Below are 18945 nucleotides of genomic sequence, written 5' to 3' on the forward strand. Positions count from 1 at the left end.
CTGCTTGTGCGCGTGTCGTGTGTGCTTGCATGTGCGCAAACGTCGACAAATTACCCACGGCCGAATAATGTGTCGGTCGGCGTTAAACATGGGAATTGCGGCCGGGATCTAGCTTGCATCAAATTTGCTAATAACAATCAGTAGTTTCTATTGACGCTTCCATTTACCAGCGCGGTCGTTTCTTCACTGACTGCCAAAAACAGAAAAAGATTCCACTTCCTTCGACTTTATCTTTTGTTAGTGGCTTGAGGGTGGGTCCCCTTTAATCTCTGAAATCTACTATTATTTGCCAATGTCTTTCGAGGAACACACAGGAACGTTAATGGTCTAACAATAAGAATCGAGAGCGTCTTCTCAAACCCATGGATCCTTCGTTCCTCACCCCATTTTGGAAGGAGAAGGGGGAATGAAAATAGACGTGCCGCGCGATTGACGTATCGTAACAGGTTTCCCCGATCCCGAGCAAAGTTCCACGAGAAAATGTGCCCCTTGAACGCATTATCAGAGGCACTAGCAAGGCGACGGTAATTAAATAGAGTGACGCAGCCGAGACTTTGCGCCAAGCTCGCAACCCCCGAGGGGGTGGAGTGGCGGGGGGACGAACCGCGCGCGTTGCTTTCGCTGCACTTGAATGCATTAGCGGAGCTTAAAGTTGAGACTACGGTGACGACGGTGTCTCCTTGCATTTGCATTCGGTGTAGTGGCCACACGCATTTGCATTTAGTTGCGAATCATCGCCGCGCGTGACTCCCGGCGAGCCGTCGACACCTTGGGCGCGGAAAAAATACGCCCCACGACGCGGTCCTGTTCGGCGGGACGTCACTCAACGACACTCCGCGCTCAGACGTAGCGAATTCATTGGTTTTGGAACGTGGCTACTCGTCGACAGGCGAAAGCAAGGTGCCTCCGCCACCCCGGGGTGGCTTCGAGCTTAATTTTTGGGGAATTTCGAGACAGTGTAGAGGTGGAATTTCCTTAGGTTTCAATTGGAAGGCTGAGTTTATTAGCAGAGGGGAAGAAAGGAATAGAAAGGGAAGTATAAAATATTTGGTGTCAGTGGAGACCCGAGAAGTTTTTTTTATAGGAGTTAGAGGAAGGCCACTTTTATGGCTGGAAGCTCGTGTCTCGCCTTCGTTTTACGCCGCTTATTTCCAGCGAGGGGAGATTGTATTATTAAGACGTCGACACGAATCATCCCCTCCCGTCCTCGCTGCAATTTCGCGACGTCGAGGGTAGGTGCTTAAAATATCAAGCAATAAACATCTCGGCGAGGTTTTACGTCTGCCAGTGCTTCGGCACTTCCAGCCCCCGTTCCTAATTAGAAAAAAAAGAAGGCAGTAGTCGTTCCTCGCATAATTCCTGTTAGGTACAGTGGGTCGTGGGAGGGCGCGTGCGTTGTCAGGGTTTTCATTAAAAATCCCGAAGAGGTACTGCTTTTTCAGACGCTCCACGAAGGGCCCCAGATTATTGACGTTTATTACGGGGAAAATAATTCTCTGCCTGCGCGTAATCGCGCTGGTGTCTGGATCGAGCCGTAAGGATTATCCTCGACAAAGCAATATCCTGTCCCCGTAACTTGAGCATCGTAAATATTAAACGCGCGAGGAGGAAACTCCGTCGATCTGCCGACAACGGGACACAACAAAGTTTATTTTTAATCGAGACTCGCAGTTCTGATCCGCTGAACGGGAGTCCTGTCTGTTCCTCCCTCTCTGTGCCCCTCCTTCGTTTCAATAATTTCGAGGGAACGACGCTTTTTAATATCGGACGATCCAGTTTGTGCTCCACGGTGAAGAGATAGTTTCTATTTCCAGCGCCGTGTCGAGGGTGCTTTTCAAGACGGCCGGGCACGCGACGCGACGTTAATAACGTCTCCCTGTGGCCGAAGAAACGGATTCGAGATGTCACGTCGTCGATATCCGTCCCTCGGTTCATAAATATCTGACGCGAACGCGAAAAGGGAGAGTTGCTGCCTGCTCGAGGCACTTAATAATTTGATTTCGAGAGCCCTTGATATTCGTCGCGATCGTGACGACGCGTTTCAAAGAAGCGTCGAGGCGATGGGAATATATATATCCACGCGAACATGTAGGGGAAATATATAAATTATTGAAATAAGGGGAAACTTATATAAATAAGTAGCGAAGCATAGGGATTAAGCTTTGGATAATTTCGTAATTTAGGTACTGATTGGTTTCAATTACTTTTGGCGACGAATGCGTGTAACTTCGCGGTGTAAATTGATAAACGATGATGCTTCTGGAAAGAGAACATTGAAAATGTAGAGTGATATTTACTCGTTCAGGTAGTTGACTAATTGTGAGCTTCAGTGTAACAGGATATTATGTTTTATGCGTACATTGATATAGTTAAAGTCTCCGGTCCTTAGTAAACGATAAATTAATATTCGCTTCCGCTTTTAACTATATTAATTTTCCATCCTTTCTCTCCCATCTCGTTGCAAACACGTCAGAATTTTCCGTACGGGAAAAGGATGCCCTTTGAGCTGAAAGTAGTATTTAGTTTCGCATGCTTCGACGCTAATCCGGTTTAATATCAGAGGAATCTCGCGCTTACAAAGCAGCATCCGTTGCTGTTCCACTTTTAATGATAATTAAATTTGTTGCTTGCTTTGTCCCTCCTCCGTTTCAACGTAAAGCGCTCCTCCACCACACTTCCTTATAATCTAAATGAGCATGCATTTCTGCTGTTTTTCCACCGGACTAAAATACGGTTTTCTATTTGAAAATCATACGATTCAATATATTACATGCAAAAATGTTGAATTTCACAAGATTTTCTTAAATGGACTCTGATGGAAATTGAAGATGTTGTACCCTTTTCCGCGTTTGCTTTAACCTGGCTAAAGCTTGACTTAAAATTAATAGTGTGGGAATTCGTGTGGCGTCCAGGAAGGCAACTTTGAAGAAGCTACCAATGCCCGTGTTTTTCTCGGCTACCAAAAGCAAGAGGCAAAGGTTAAAGATCTTAGCTTCGACGCCGGTAAAACGAAGTAAATCTCACTAAAATCTCTGTGCGAGTTTCACTCCTTTCTGGCTCGGAGGGAAAAGAAAGGACTGGGAAGCTCGAAGGGTGTCGTTAATTAACTCTGTCCGTCACGGCAGGAGAAAAAGTTGGTTCTTTCGCAATCTCAGACGTGGTATGGGGATTTGTTTACAATATTTCGTGGATGGACATTATTGTCAACTAGACGATTACAGCTTTCAGTGGCGAATTCGATGTTTCAAGCACGAGAAATTGTGGGAAGGTGGTAGATAATCAGTAGAATTTCTTGCACAATTTATAAGAAATATATTTATGATATCGATATACTAGTTCTAGTTGGAAACTAACAGTAAGAGTGTTTTTTTCTTCATAAATACTAAATCTAACAATTCAGTACCATCTATTATCTATCGCCATCTATTATAGCATTACGGCATATGCCCTGTGATTGCTGCTTGGTTACTAATCAATTATCAGTTGGCTACTAATTGGCTACCAGTGCAGCTAATGCTAACAGAGATTACTAACAGAAGATATTAGTTTAGTAAGAAATAATAAGGAATGACCTGGCAGACAGGGAGGAATAATTGTGAAATTCGATTAGACGTAGGGTTTAACGTACAACAGAATGAAAAACGAGCGATCAATTAGTTAATTTAATGTGACAGTGTGTGTGTCTTGCTGCCTTTCGACGAAGTGCCTTATCCCCTTGCCTTCTCTTCGTAATTCAAGTCAAGGACGACACTTCGTTTTACTGGTGTCTTCGCTGTCGATGAATGTACAATATAGCGCAATAAATGTCGCGAGAAGAGAGAGAGAGAGAGGTCGAGAGAGTAAAGAATAGCCGGCGGAATTCATTTAATTGCCTTCAGTGTTAATTAGTTTGTCCGTCGCTTCTTACGACAAGAGGAACTTCTATATAATAACGAGAGGATTTATCCTGACGTGGATGTAATGGATTCGGATTCTTGATATAATTGCTAAACGGGACGATTCATTTTAATACTCGGAAACGGTGAACGCCTGGATAAGAGGAAAAAGTTGAATGTAATTGCTAAATAGGGAGGGTGGGAAGCACTGTCTAACAGTTTTCCATTTCTAAAACTTTCTTCGTGCTCCAAACGGGAAACTTAATTCGATAAAAACTCGTCGTACGTGGAGGAACAATTGGCGCTAATTTCCCCTCGCGGCGATAGTATTAGCAATGCTGGAAGATTATAAGCTTACGGCCTCTTCACTGGTCTTTATTACTCCAATAGAAGAGCACTGAACATTCACAAAAGGCATAGAGAAGAAGACTAAATTCGAGGCTGCAGTGGTGACACTGTTGGCGAGCCTAACCGTGAACTATAAACTAAACTAAAATAGTGACAACAAAACAAACATTACAAAAAATAAGAATAAACGAGTAAAGTAATCTTAGCTTAAAGTAATATTAGCTTGAGGCCCGAAGCTAAACACGAGAAAACACAGAATTAAACTAAAGTAAAAGTAAAATAAAAAAAAGTATTTCATACATATTCAGACATTTTCTACCTTAGACTTAAACTAACACCCTGTCTGCCCACTGAGCACCAAAAACCCAGCTACAAACCGAGCAAGCGTCTCACATAAAACAACCCCTTGCAGCATCCACCCCATTATACTCCCCCATCTCTAATTACCGAACTAATAACACGAACACGTCAATAGACGTCACATACAGGCCGATCTATACGTAATCAATGCTCCCGCGAGTTTCCTCAACCCTGCAGCCACCCCTTTCGACGAGAACTCATTTACATCCGCGAGACGCGGGGGGGGGGGGGGCGAAAGTGTTCCAAGTAAGACCAGGATCGGGAGGAATCTCATTTAGTTTCGAATTTCACTCCCACCAGGGAGATACTGGGTGGAGAAATGCATCAGGGAAAGAGAGGAGGAGAGCAGACAGAGCATCGATTATACGGGGCGTCGTGTCGATCGTACTTAAAGCGACACCGTGTTCTCAGTGTAAACGTAGCTCGACGTCTCGAAACTACTTACAACCCCGTCCCCCCCCCCCCGATCTCCCGCCGCCCTATCCTTTGGCCCCTGCTTTGTCGATTCGAGTAAACATTGGCTTGTTTGACCGAAGGAAAAGTTGTCGGGGAGAGGGAGACCGACACAAGACTCGTCAACGACCGCGACACGGGGCCAAAGAATACGGATGTAAGGGTTGACGATGGTGGTGGCGGTGCAGGCGACGAGTCCTTCGACTTTCTTTTATTTCCCAGGCCTCCCCCTTCTGGCAGGCTTTATTCCTCCTCCTTCCTTCCTTTTTTTTTTCTGTCCATTTCAACGAGGAGGCATTCATTGTCCACTCGCGAACTTTTCGAGCTTTCGGGCCGGAGGAGGCACACAAAAAGGAAAATAGAGAGACAGAGAGAGAGAGGGTAGGAGGAGGAGATTGATTGTGAGACCGCCAGGCACAGACCAGTCTCGCTTTCTCCGGCCCACCCTTCAACTCTTTCCTACGCCTTCCTCCGTTGCTTCGCGAGGCTTGATGAATTTATGATAACGCTTAGCGTCCGGCTCCAAGGGGGTATTTCGCTTTTCTTATTGTTTCGTTGGATGTAGAAGGTCTGTCGGTGGCAAGAGGCGAGAACGAGGACGTGATTAAGGGAGGGGCTTAATGATTGGTGATTGGCTGTGCGATGAGGTGGCGAATTATGGTGTAATACAGTACTGGAATGCAGTACGCCTAGTCAACAATCGCGCAAAAGTACTGTTCGAATATTTATACTGAATGGGGTGGAAAGTGAATGCACGGTAAATTTAATATTCGAGGGATGCGATAAATATTTCCCGTGCTGTATGTAGCTAGGTATAGTAAATTTGTATGTGTATTTTATTCAGGAATTAGAATAGAGTATTAAATATTTTAGATAGTTTGTAGTAGAATATAGTAACGTAAGGAAATTTTAAATTAAATCAACTGAATCTCTGAAGTAGATAAAATTATGATTAATAATTTAGATGAGATTAAAGACTCACTTTGTCTCAAGTAGAAGTAGATGAGTAGCAAGTGCCAATGGGGTGAGGTTGTTGTCCACCCACGTACACACTGATTAATAATACTTTCTACACTAATTAGTGCACTGGACATACTAACCACTGCACTATTTGATATATTAATCAGTGTACCAATAAGCACCTTAATCACCTCCCAATTCACTCGATAAACTAACTAATACATTAATAAGGGACTGACCAAATCATACAAAACTCAACACACCGACACAACGAAGCGAACCGACCGAGGGCACTGATAAGACTGAAAGTTCCCACCATAAGGATATTAAGATTCGCTCGACGAAAATCGGCTGGGGTGGGGAATGGGTCTAGGTTCCATGAAACTGAGGTAAACGCGCCCCCAGCTACGGTACGTAAACAAAGGTTTCTGGCCACCAATTTTAGAAGCATACATACTTCATGAAATGTTAACACTGTTTACTAGTAAGCCACGTGTAACTTCCAAACAGGGAGTTTCTTGGCAGCCGACAGAACACACGTGATCAAAAATGAATAATGACGAGTACAGACGAAAATGTAAGGGGGTAGCCTAGGTCGAGGATATTCATAGAATAAAATTGGAGTGATTTGTCAGAATTAACGGATATGGAGACACATGATCGCTGTTAATGTCGTTTTACAGCCCAAGACGAAGATCCTTCCTCGAGCTACTTTCTCCCCTGAAATAAAAGGTTCTTCATAAAGATAAATGTCTACAATCGGCGAATCCCCACTCTCTTCGAAGACAGTGTGCTCGAGCGGACCCGCGAACGTATATTTCGATCTCTTATCTTCCACCGCGACTGTAAAAGGCTCATATTTTCAGCCTCGCTATCACGTCTCCCCTATTTGTACATCTCTTTTCTCTTTCCGCGTGTTTGCACGCTCAATATGCACGCGTCTTGAAACCCCCGCATCCAGCCAGACTTTTCTTCTCCATTATTAAATATTAATATACCTTACGGTTTTCACGAGGAAGCTCGCGGATCCTCGCCGAGGAAATACGAACGCAAGGTAATCCTCTAACGTGGCCGTGTATTTTTCCTCCCCCTTCGCCCTGCTCCCCGGGACACATCTGGGTATACAGAAATCCCTGCTGATTTTTCTTTAAACATGGATTTTGAAGAGTCTTCTCCTCGGGCTTAAAGTATTCCGTCGATTTCAAGCGCTGGATTATTAAGACAACTAAGCTGGGGTAAATGCAGCTTAGAAGCTTCCCTTAGATTGCTGGGGAAGTCGGAGTTTGAAATAGTCTACTTTTTTTTTTTCTATGTCGAGTTGAAAGTTCGATCGACGAATGACGGTCCATTCAGTCTATAAATTGTTCGCGGATGAATTAGCTTTCCTGGTATTCGCGAGCAGGAGATGAGAAGATACGAAAAGTGGGCGATCCTCGCGCCATTTCATCATGGAGGATGAATTTGTGGCGACACTCTGAGATATTTTAAGGGATTCCCTCGACAATCCTGAACGCCGACGCTGCGATCTCTATTTCCCGGTGAGGATACGATGGAGAAGGCGATGGATCCTTATCTCGGCTCGTCGGTTTGATTCGAGATTGGGGGAATGTATTCCCAATTTTCCTGCGTGGATCGATGCCGGTGCTTTTCGTCCCAATTCCCGACAATTTACAGTCTCCTTGTCGCGCCCAGCAAATTAGATTACTCAGGGAGCCTTCCAGAAGTTTTCTTGTTGCTTTGCCCTTTCCTTTATTTACCTCGATTTACGGGGATTCCCGGGGAGAGGGTTTCCACTCCGAATCTGGTGGAAAATTAGCGCGTCCTGCTTCTCCACGGAAGCTGAGGGAATCCTGCGGCAGGATGGTACGGGGCGATGGGAAATTCCGAACCAATACGGCTGGGACATAATTTGAAATTCTCTGGAAAAATTCCATAACCATCTAGCGGGGTTTCTACGCATATTTTTATTGATACTCGAAACCAAGAGTGAGGAGAAACTGAAGAAGTTGTTTAGAATTTTAACAAAGTATCAAGTATAAAGTTATTTTCGCAGGTTACACCGAAATTTTCTATAAATAAAAGCCACGCTAATTAATCTGAATGGTGTTTGTCTTGTAATATTAATTAAACTCTTGAAGATAGAGTGTTTCGTAATTTTCATTAATATCGTATCACGAATTACAAATAATTTATATAATTAAATGGAGTTTGCCCATCGAATCAATAACAATCGTTAGTTCGCATGGTGTTACGTAAAGAGACGTTGACGTGAGGTTAATTATTGCCGTCCTGCGTATCACAGTGGATAATTTATACCTGAATTATATGCAAATGGGAACAAACCGTACACGGACTCGATCACCTAGAATAACGCGTAGTTTGTAGACAAATGTCACTGGGAACTGGAAGGTTAACGTGCAGGTTGGAAAACGATGGAGAGGCGTCGTTGCATCGGCGAAGACCGAAATTGATGAAGGCGATTCGTCCACGAAAGACTTCTCGCATTTCCACGACGAATGGTATTCGAGGCCGAATGAAGTTACCGTTCAGGGTGGAATAAGGGCCAATAGCCTGTAACAGGTAATATTACAGACGTCATTTCCTATCCGCGTTTCCCTCGGCAAACTCTCGGCGATTCGCCCCCTCTGCCCACCCCTCGCCGCCAGCAGCCCGTTGGAAACGGAAAAGGGATTTTCAAGAAGACGAGGAGATAACGTAAATTTACTGTCCAGTTGTTTTCGATTCTCTCCCTCAGCTATCCTTACGGGATTTAACTTCGTTTTAATAAACGCAACGAGTTTCATTGCCGGCCCCGCGGTTTATCAAGGAGGAAGAATAATCCTTCGTTTACGGGAGACTTCAGTCCACTCCCCTTTCTGCCAACCCTTATTCGCCCCCCTGCCATTTATGCCTTTGACTGGAAAGCGGAGAAACAGTAAGGGCTTTATGAAGTAAAGCAAAGCTCTCGTTTCAAACTTCCCTTATCGTATCCCCCTCGCGGAATTGCGAATCTGATATTCGTTATCGGTAATCCCGGGGTTGTTTCTAGAGGGAAAGTCGAAACAGAAATGAAATAGCTTGGAACGGGGAATATGTAAAGCCGCCGAGGACTTTGAGTAAGAATTCGCGTGGAACAAAAGGGAGAGTTTGTGCGATTGGGGTTCTGAATCTTCCGGTGAAATTAAAACGTAATCCACTGTTATTTCATACGTAATGTCCCTTTTGATGCCAGCCAGCGGCGCACACCGTTGCTTCCGTGATTACACGGATTTCGAGTCCCGGAGCAACGTGACTGGCCCGTGGTTTCCAGTTTTCCCAAAAGATAGGACAGCAATCAGTTGCTTTTTCCGCGCAGCCATTTTTTGGGTGGCAGTTAACGGCACGGTATGCGCCGTCGGTTTTGCAATCAGGTGGATTCCGAATTACAGAGTGACACAGTTGGGCCGGGGGATTGCAGACTCTCTTCCAAAATCGCACGGTTCCATTGTCATTAAATTACGAATTTAATGGGACAATTTAATTGCAACCTGATTCGTGGCGTGGCGATCGTCTGCCTTGCAAATGCCGGCGCAGCGAAACATGATAGTTCCTGTTACACCCTTCGGTAAGCGATAGCAGATAATCGTAGAGCGCATCAGTAGAAATATACGGGATAAGTCAGCCGCGGGCGTGAACTGCAACTGTTAACTGCATCGACCGCCAACTTCGCTCGTAGCAAAAGGCATAAATAGCGGGAACTCCGTGCTACAGATAATGCAACGGAGTAAATGTGTCTCCGTGTTGCCGGTGACAATAGATAACTGTAGAACAGTCTAAGTAGAAATGTATGGCATAAGTCAGACTGAGCAGGTTCTACTGCTCGCCCACAACCGCCATTAACTTTCCTCGTTACCAGTAACCTTGATATCGCTTGGAAGCACACATAATAACAAGTTACACGCGTCCGCGATGGTTGGAACTTCATTTCTAAAACAGAGACACCTACTCGATCGCCAGTATTCAACTTTGACTGTTAAATTAAATTAACTTGAAATTCCTGGGTCACAGACGATCTGGTTTTGACAAATCTTCTCAGTTCAGATTTTCCTATTACACATCGACGGCTGAGTGCACAAATATTGTATCTCCACTTTTTATGAAATTTGAGTTTTTATATGCAAATAGTTAAAAGCTAAAAATCACATTTATATCTGCTTCAATAAATTCGTCGAAAATAATATTTTTCTTCATTCTATGCCCCTCGATCGTTTATGTACCATTGCATGTTTAAATCTGTTTTTCTTAAAAACGCTAAAAGTGGACATACAATATTTGTGCACTGAGCTATCGATACGCCGTTTGTTGGTGTTTGCTATCAAACTGCAAAGGGGAAGCACCAGGATCGCAATATCGTCAGAATCTTCGTAAGATCAACCACCCTTCTCAAACTTAAGCAGTCAAGTATTTTTCACCCTTTGCAAAGTGTCCGTAGCAGATAGTTCAAAATGATTCCTCGAGAATATGGAAATGAAACTAAAGACATTTCCTGAGGCGGTGGAGATTCTTCGAAGAGATCGACCACCGTCTAAACTATCTATTCCGCCATTGTTTTAATGATCTATGCGGGGGAGAAGTAATTCGGTGGTCCCGGAACAATCGCAGCGGCAACGGCGAAAGGAAGGATCGCGCGAAGGCAAGGAAACGGCGGAATTTACTGCGCCCGACTCATTTCGGGCCCCCCTCGGAATAAATGGACACTCGTCTGGTAGCGATGTAAGCTTGCGGGGAAAAGACGCGGCTCTCCCGTGGTTTATCGCCGAGACAAACGGAGCGATTAAAGCAGAAATAAACGGTTCACTTACCGGCGTCGCCCGCGCGATTCATAAAGCCTTCTAAATGTCCATTCCCGCGCCCGCCAGACGTGCCAGACATGAGAAATAATCCGTGGATTTCCCTTCCCTGTCCTCGATGTCTACGCGTTCCACGGGAATTAAGCGCCTCTTCAGGATCCACGGGGCTTGCGGCCTCGGTGCGAAGTGTGCCCGCCCCTGCGACAGAATAAAACTGGCCTGTCACTCGAAGATACCATGGCGACAAAAACGATTTCTTTAAACACCCCGAATGAAAGTAAAGTTCCGCCGGGCAAGTATGGGGGTTGGAAAGTATTCGCCCCCTGAATTGTTCGCGGAATTAATTACAGGGATACTGAAGTACAGGGGCAACTTTGAAGTCTGAGCTGGGGACCTGAAGTATTCCCGTAATAAAGCGTGCTTGTAATTACTGCAGCTAATTGATATTATAGATTAGAAGTTAGGCTGTCAGTGTCGTTTGATCAAACGGGACAGGGAGCTTCTTCCGAGCCCGAGAAATAATGACCGTCGCGATTCCTCGCGTCACTACCATCAATTTCCGGCAAGGACTCGGCTAGATTTAATCCTAGCACGATGCGCCAGACACATCCGTAAGGCGTTGCTACTCGAAAAGTTACACTTTTCCTACAGCCCCTTGTGTACTTAATCAATATTGATGTTGGATCAAGCTGCAATTCATTCGACGCGTTCTCCTCGTCTTGTATCGGATATCGGCGCAAGTGACAGGTTAAGCTTGGTTTACGGCGGGGAATAAAGGCGGGGAATGATACTGATCCCGGCGGGGAAATAAGAAGAATTATGATCGATAATTTTTCAGAGCGACAGTGGAAATAGTAACGAAATAAATCGAGGGCTGATACGCGGTGGGCTTTAAACTTCAGTTGGTAATTACCGTATAATAAACACCGAGCCCGTGGCTTGATAACTATTTTCTAGACGGAACCTTCAGTTTCGTCGGGATGCAGTACCCTGGTTTAATTTATCCCCGTGTCTTCCCCGAGAATACGTGCCCCATCTCTTGTTACATCCAGCGCGAAGTTACTTCGAAATATCATTCGTTAACAGGCATAACTGTGATGATAATATAAAATTCCCCGCTGGGAGTCGTTCAGACAAAAGCTTCCAGTTTACACGAGAGCCACATTTTAATTGAATACACACAGTATGAGTTTCCCTGTTGGCTTATTTAATTTAAAAATACTTCAGCGCTGCTTTGTTTCAGCGCGGGGTTAATTGAAAAATATTGCTGGGGCGTGAAACTTTTGGGTTTTCTTAAAAAATATCGCACGATTAATGAAACGCGATATATCGCAGCGTACCGGGGACTAGTGATTAAGGGAATAATTGTGCGCGGATGAAAACACGTTGGCGGGAAGTTCTATCAACGGCACGTCTCCTCGCGGAACGTTTCATTTCTCGCTTTCCCGTTTTTATGGATAAAACAGAAGGTCGTTATCGATACCGCGATATTTTTGCGCGTCTTCGATCTCTATTACGGTCGCAATTTTACGACTGAGGACGTCGAAGATCGCTGGGAAGCTCGGTAGGTCGCATTAAAAGGAATCCTACGGTGGTGGAAATAAAATGTGGGAGAAATGTAATTAGAGATAACGACGAAGTTAAGGGGAGACCGGAATCGAGCGAACCTCCGTGTCTTTTTCCCGCTAAAGGGGCCAGAAGCGCAGATATTCTAGCTATCTAGTTAGGTACTTACACCACGCGTCCCACTGATCTAAATTATTCGAACACATAACAATTACCGCGGATATAAACTCCCACATACATCTGTTATAACTTTACTAATACAGAATTCTCCACAGATATCGATATTAAATAAATATCGTCCACCGTTACTCAAACATTAAACAGCCATCGTTATAAAGACACTAGAACATTAATAAGAAGATCGTACGTTCTTCCACCGAATAACCATTTAATGAATGATACTGAAAAACAGTCGAAGGGAATGAAAGTAGTACAAGCATGCAGGAAATCTCCTCGAAACAATATCAGAGCCCTTTCCTACCGTGAAATCGACTCGCTGGAGGCCTGCCATTTTCTGGTAAATAAAAGGTGCCATTATTGGCGCACTCTTATTACGGAACAGGCTACTGTTGCCATCAACTCGACACTTAGGTAAACGTGTACCAGTGATTATGGCGGGCGACCGAAATTTCAACGCACACCTCGACGTGCACGCTGGCAATTCTATTACAAAGGCGCGAGCCAATTATTATCGTATCAGCGCGGAATCGGATCGTGTTCGAATGCTTGTTCCCCGGTTGCATCCTGGGAATCGACGACAATCGATATAATTATACGCTACTTCTCGTCTCCCCCACTCACACGACGAGCTAATTACTAATCGATGTTTCAGCTGCTTACCGGGGCAGGTTGGTTCGAGCGGAGTTGTCTTCGACTGTCTGCTCTCGAGTTCCGCGACGAAATCTGGGATGCTTTCCTGAGATCTTTATTGAATCTGGGTTACGTTAACACCCGCGGATTTTTTACAAAGGGTGCCAATATTTTAACTGGTCCCACTCCGAACATTCAATTCAACTCAATTTACTTTATCAAGCAGCTCCTACTCTATTTCCGTATATCTACTTTCGAAGTCTCGCACCATCATAGCGCGAGGTAAGAATTCCCCTTGCTCTCTGCCTGCGCGTTTCAAGCCCCCTCGGTACTCTTCTCCCCAATCAGTACTCTCCGGCACAAAGACACGCCGGAGCTTCCTTACCATTTTAATAACGAAATTACCCGATAAATTCTCCTGGAACGAACGCAACAATAACGAGGTCGAAGTGTGCTCAGAGGCAGTTCGATCGCGAGGATCGATCTCGCGCGTCCACATTCATCCCCCTCCAGCCCGATAAAAACTTCCTCAACGACTCTTTTCCCGCCCTGCATTCTGCGCCGCGTCTTCCCTTCCCCTTTTGTTCTTCTACAATATCTTTTATACCGGCGACCTCGTTTCCCTCGAAGGGCTCGTCGGAGGGTGAAGCATGGCGAAGGGGCGGCAGGAGGGAGGGAAAGGGAGAGTGCTCCTAGTGAACAGCTGAAACATTAAATTCTAAATGAAAAGGCAGCGGCGAGAGCAGGACATCGGTATTTCTGGTCGCGGGGGGAAGAAGTGGATGGAAGAAGGGAAAAAAATGCCGAAGAAAGACGCTGGAAAGGGGTGAGTGGGTGGGTGCGGGAGCTGTAAAACGTGGACAGAATTTCACCCGGTTGATTCACCAGCTCCCTTGGCCACGTCCAACCAGAAACACTGGGGGGAGAGAATGGCAGATATTCGAAAATACTCCGGCGTGAGGTTTATTTCAGGGGTGCAGCGCGAGCGAAGCTCCAAAGTGACGCATACCTCGGGCGGAGGGTTGTTAAAATATCTCGGTTGCCTCGGGAACGTGACGAGGGAAAGCAAGTCACGATGGCCCGTCGAAAGGGCGAGCAAATGGAACTTGATGTTTCACTTTTGCTCCCTTCTCTGGGGGAGCGCCACGATTCAATCCTGATTGCTATGCGTAACTCGCCAGAAATTGCTGAATATAATTTCAGCAGTTCGGGTTCTGGGTTGTCTCGATTACCGCGGCGAACACTTGCACCCTTGGGTGCGCTGGCTGCGCCTTTATTCGTCGGTTAACGGTGACGAAGGAGTGACTGGGATATGGTACTGGTTTCTACTGGGTTGTTTCGTGAATTCAGCTGATTCGTAGTTTACGAAATCGTAGTTTTCAAGCTACCAGGGTTACCAGAAGTTCGCAGCTGAGTTGTTTGAAAGAATTACATACCCAAAGCTTTGACAAGTAACAGGTTACGTGCTTGTGCGTTTACGAAAGAGAAGAAGATTTTCGAGCACGGCGAATTTTTACAGACTTCAGTATGATAGCACGTTACTCGTAGAAGTGAATATTATTTTGAATTCGAAGCACTTTTTCATAAATTTGTCATAATTTCGTCCCCGGAACTCTAAAGGCAATTGAGATCGATTTTCTAAAAATTTGTTATTTGGAATAAAAAGGGCTGAAACACGAACAGTTACAGGAGTGAATTATCTTTCACCGGTTTCCAAGCAATTTTAGTAGAATTGTTTAATGTTTTGTATATGTCGGAACGAAAACAGTGGGATAAGGAGTCCGTGCGAAAAGAATATTACACAAACTGTAAGATCGCTTGTATCAATAAAAAAATGAATTTTTCATTTTATTTCCTGTTTTACAAACATTTTCTTGGGGGACGAAATTAGGAACACTTTTTTCATATCTCACATCTTGCAGGTTTTCACATTTTGTTTATTACCTCGTATTGACATAACATAAAATTACATTTTGCGATTCGTGGATACATAGAGAAACGTTCAAAGAAAATTCGTGTCATCTTTAGCCTATAGTTGCAAGAATATCCAGTTACTGCCGTGAGTAGGTTGTAACGATAACGAGGTCTTTAGTCCGAAGTTGAGAACTTGGTGGAGAGACAAACGCTTGACTCAGGTTGCCTAGGGATAAGCTACAGTTCACACAGAAGTAGGAATTGCTGGAACAGTTACCTACTAGATTTGTGGTTCATTGTACTATTAGCCACGATGATAATATCCTTTGAACTTAATCTTAACGTTAGCTTTGGATTAGATCTGACCAAACCTGTCCAATGAAAATATAGGAACCCCGGGCGCAGAAGTGTTGGAAATTACAGTCCCTTTGAATTACTGTATCCGGCAGCCTCTCTTTTCGACTATTCATCATCCACTTGGAGATTATCGTCCCACGAGACGGAGTTTCTCACCGCGAATTCCAAACTTCTACCTAACGCCTATATATCCAGTCTATGGCTGCGCCCCACACTCTCAAGTTCCATGCAATGCATACAGAAAATGTTATTTTTCTCGACAGGCAACTTCTATTGATAACAACTGGAACTAACAACCGACCTGTATAAGTTTCCGCGCTCTTGTATTGCTTTTCTCTATTGCGTGCCCCGGATGTGCCCCGAGTGTGAACTACTTTCCTCGAGATACATTGCTGTGAAACGGAAGCAGCGGCTTCTTTTCTGTATTCTCGTCGAACGTCACAAACTTTCGTAATCTCACAATCGTTTTCTTAAATATGCACGACTGAAATTAACCTATTTTTTGGGAAACCTTCGCGTGGAAGATATCTGCGAGACGTTTTCCTATAAATTTCTGATCTGCAATAATTGCGATATTGATTAGAATAAGTAAGAGGACTCTAGGAAGACGCTGAAGTAGATTCTTGATAGACAAAAGCTACCTGTATTATGCGAATTAATCCAGGATACTGTCTACTTTTACGAAAGCAGCGTAGAGATCGAAGTAGAGGGCAAGGAAAAATTCGAAGCAGCTGAAAATCAGTCATCTCCTCTGGCCACGTCGGCCGTGAGGAAGACGAAGGGATTGTGGTGATGCGATCGAGGGAAACCGATGATAGAAGTGGACCGAGAGTTCGTTCGGGCACGTAAGACGATAAATCATGTGGTTACGACGTGCCCATGTGAATGCACGCGTGCATGAATTACACGCCTGCGGTTACACGTGTGAATGTGTGCGTTGCGACACGACTTTGCACGTGAAGGTATGCTGGGAACGTCTGCGCGAAGCATGTATACAGGGTGTACCGAAAAGAATGAATTTCGATCACCCGACTTCTTCACTTTTGTAATCCACGAAACAGCTGACTTCTTTCTCCTTGAAAATAAAAGGAACCAAACAAAGGAACACCCTTAAGGGGGTATTCTCGTCTAGAAGGTCAATTTTTTGCCTTTCTTTAGGGGCGAAGCACAAAAAACTACACAGTTTTCACCGATGAGCATTATCCACACGTATTTATTAACATTTCACTTAGTTGTAAAAAAAATTTCAAGCATGTATAATAATAATTAATGGAGATATGGGGCATCTCGTAAAGCGTGTGCAAAAAATAGTTGCCTCATGGCACACACGATTCCGGCTGTTCCGCTGATCCAAAACGAAAAAACCAAAAGGATTCTTAATCAGTACGAGTGTGGCTATAACCGGTAGCAGATTTATGAAAATAAATTAAAAATTCACAAAATGCCGGGACTTTGAATTTAAAACTCACCTTTTCCGTGTTTCTTTCGTCTTTAAACGGCCTTAAACTTGTGGGAAAAAGCTACTTCGCCTTGATTCTGCTACCGGCTAGAATTATATATTTTCTGAAGGTGTACGAAAAAGATGGAGCAGATTGGCCCACTAGAAGTTGAGATATCGTGTGTACCGTCATGAAAAACACCGTTTCGAGAAAAACCCATATCTTCCTTAATTATTATTATATATGACTGAATTTTTTTTACAACTTACTGAAATGTTAGTAAATACGCGTGGATAATGCTTATCGGTAAAAATTGCGTAATTTTTGTTTGTGTCATCCCTAAAAAGAATAGAGGATCTCGCACCTCTAGACGAGAATTAAATACCCCCTTAATGATGAGTTTACTCCTCGAAGAAAGCGGAACTGATTGGAGCCTCGACCGAAGAAAATCAAAACTGGCCTGCACACCCCCGTCCTCGATCAAAGAGCGGAATATATCTCGTGGCGGTCCCTCTACGCCGTAAAAGTATACAGAGCAGCACGCGTTCCGCAGAATGGTCGTGATAGCAGATTTCCCTCGGATATTTCCCAGGGCCCTTTAACTCGGAGCCAGCGGCGCGAATAAAGCGAAAAATGATAAAATATCGGGTCGAGCGTAAAGCCGCGCCTCCTTTCCCCAGTCGCCTGTGTCTCTCGTTTGCAGGCCCCGATAAAAGCGAATATGGAGCGGGAACGAATTGTCTGCAGCTCGTGGCATCGCTTCAGGACGTCACGCTTACGTGTCTGTACATAAAGTTGGCCACGTACGCGCGCACGAAGCGATTTGCCCCGCGCCGGGTCCACCCCAAGGTGGCTGGATCTTCTCGACTCGAAAACTCCCCCTATCGTTAACCAAATTGATATCGGTCGTCGTCGGGAAGTTTCGTGCTGCATAAGCTTCCTTTACTGCCGCTCGCTGGGTGGCGCGACGGGAATCGTGGAAACGTACAGGCGTGCGTGAGTTAACTTCGCGTAACGCGAGGATTATTGGTGCCCGGAGTCGCGGAAAAGTTCCGTGTCACCCGCGAAGTTCGTCACGTGCCCTTCGAGAGATGGGATTCCAGGTTATTGAATATCGAAAATGATGTTTCGAAGTCGTCTCCACGAACCTGCGGGGGGGAAACTTTGGCGGCGCCGAACGGGTAGAGGGAAAGGTGGCGAAATTGCTGGACTTTGCTCGGTAATTCACATTCCGAAGGTACGTGGTCGACGATGTGACGATAACCGGCCAGGCATCGATCTGCATTAGATTTCTAAACACCTCTGCGGTTCTTCCAACCTCGAAGCAAGACCCTTCTCCATCCTGGCGGTTCAGAGATTAATTAAACCTGTACCTAGAGCTCGCGGCAACAAATTTTTCCCAGAAAGGCTCAGACTACGCTTCACCCTTTAATCAGTCCAACTGTCCTCTTCTATCCCCGCTAACTGCTCTCGGGATCCACTAAATTTCCACCGACACCCTCGCATCGTTGCCCGTAATTGTCCACTTCCGCGCAGGCAACCCTCGCTACGCTCGGGCCGACCACCGAACTTCCAGCCAACTTTTTCGAGCACCCGTTGCATGAATGCAGCCGCGGTTCGATAGCGGCAGGCATTGTTTCCGAATTCCTATTATAAGCGCGTTCCGATTCCAGCGAGTGGCCGTCTCCTTTGTGGGCGACACTGCGCGAGAACTTTCGGGCCGCAGCTTTTCGTCGCGTGGCCGCGATGATATGCGGCGCGAGTTGCCGAGGGAACGAGACAGTTTGCTGCTGCGCTCAACATCCCTCGAACTCGTTAAACTCGCGGTACATATATAAAAAAAAAAAAAGAGACAGGTGCTGTTACAATTTACCCCTCTGGAAATAGTGTCCGCTGAATCTGCTCTGTCAGAAGCTACAAGGCTCGCTCTGGTCGGCCAGTATCATAAATATGATGGATCACGTGGATGTCTTAACATCGATGGAGACCTCGGGGCCCCAGGATGGCTACAATGCATGGGATTGTCGGCGCGGA

The 18945-nt window shown here is 45.1% G+C and overlaps 1 protein-coding gene across 4 annotated transcripts in view; it reads right to left on the reverse strand.

Annotated features, from left to right (window-relative positions):
• Nucleotides 1-18945, reverse strand: part of Nlg-5 (neuroligin 5) — a 158710-nt gene that overhangs the window by 45282 nt on the left and 94483 nt on the right. For 2 of the 4 annotated variants that reach the window (XM_076827162.1, XM_076827161.1), the window contains one exon: nt 10838-11023. The exons of the other annotated variants lie outside the window; for them this stretch is intronic. The gene's annotated coding sequence lies outside the window, so the exon portion shown is untranslated. The remainder of the gene's footprint in view (nt 1-10837; nt 11024-18945) is intronic. 4 annotated transcript variants of the gene reach the window in all.

This window comes from Andrena cerasifolii, chromosome 14 (assembly GCF_050908995.1).
Source record: "Andrena cerasifolii isolate SP2316 chromosome 14, iyAndCera1_principal, whole genome shotgun sequence".
Classification (NCBI taxonomy): domain Eukaryota; kingdom Metazoa; phylum Arthropoda; class Insecta; order Hymenoptera; family Andrenidae; genus Andrena; species Andrena cerasifolii.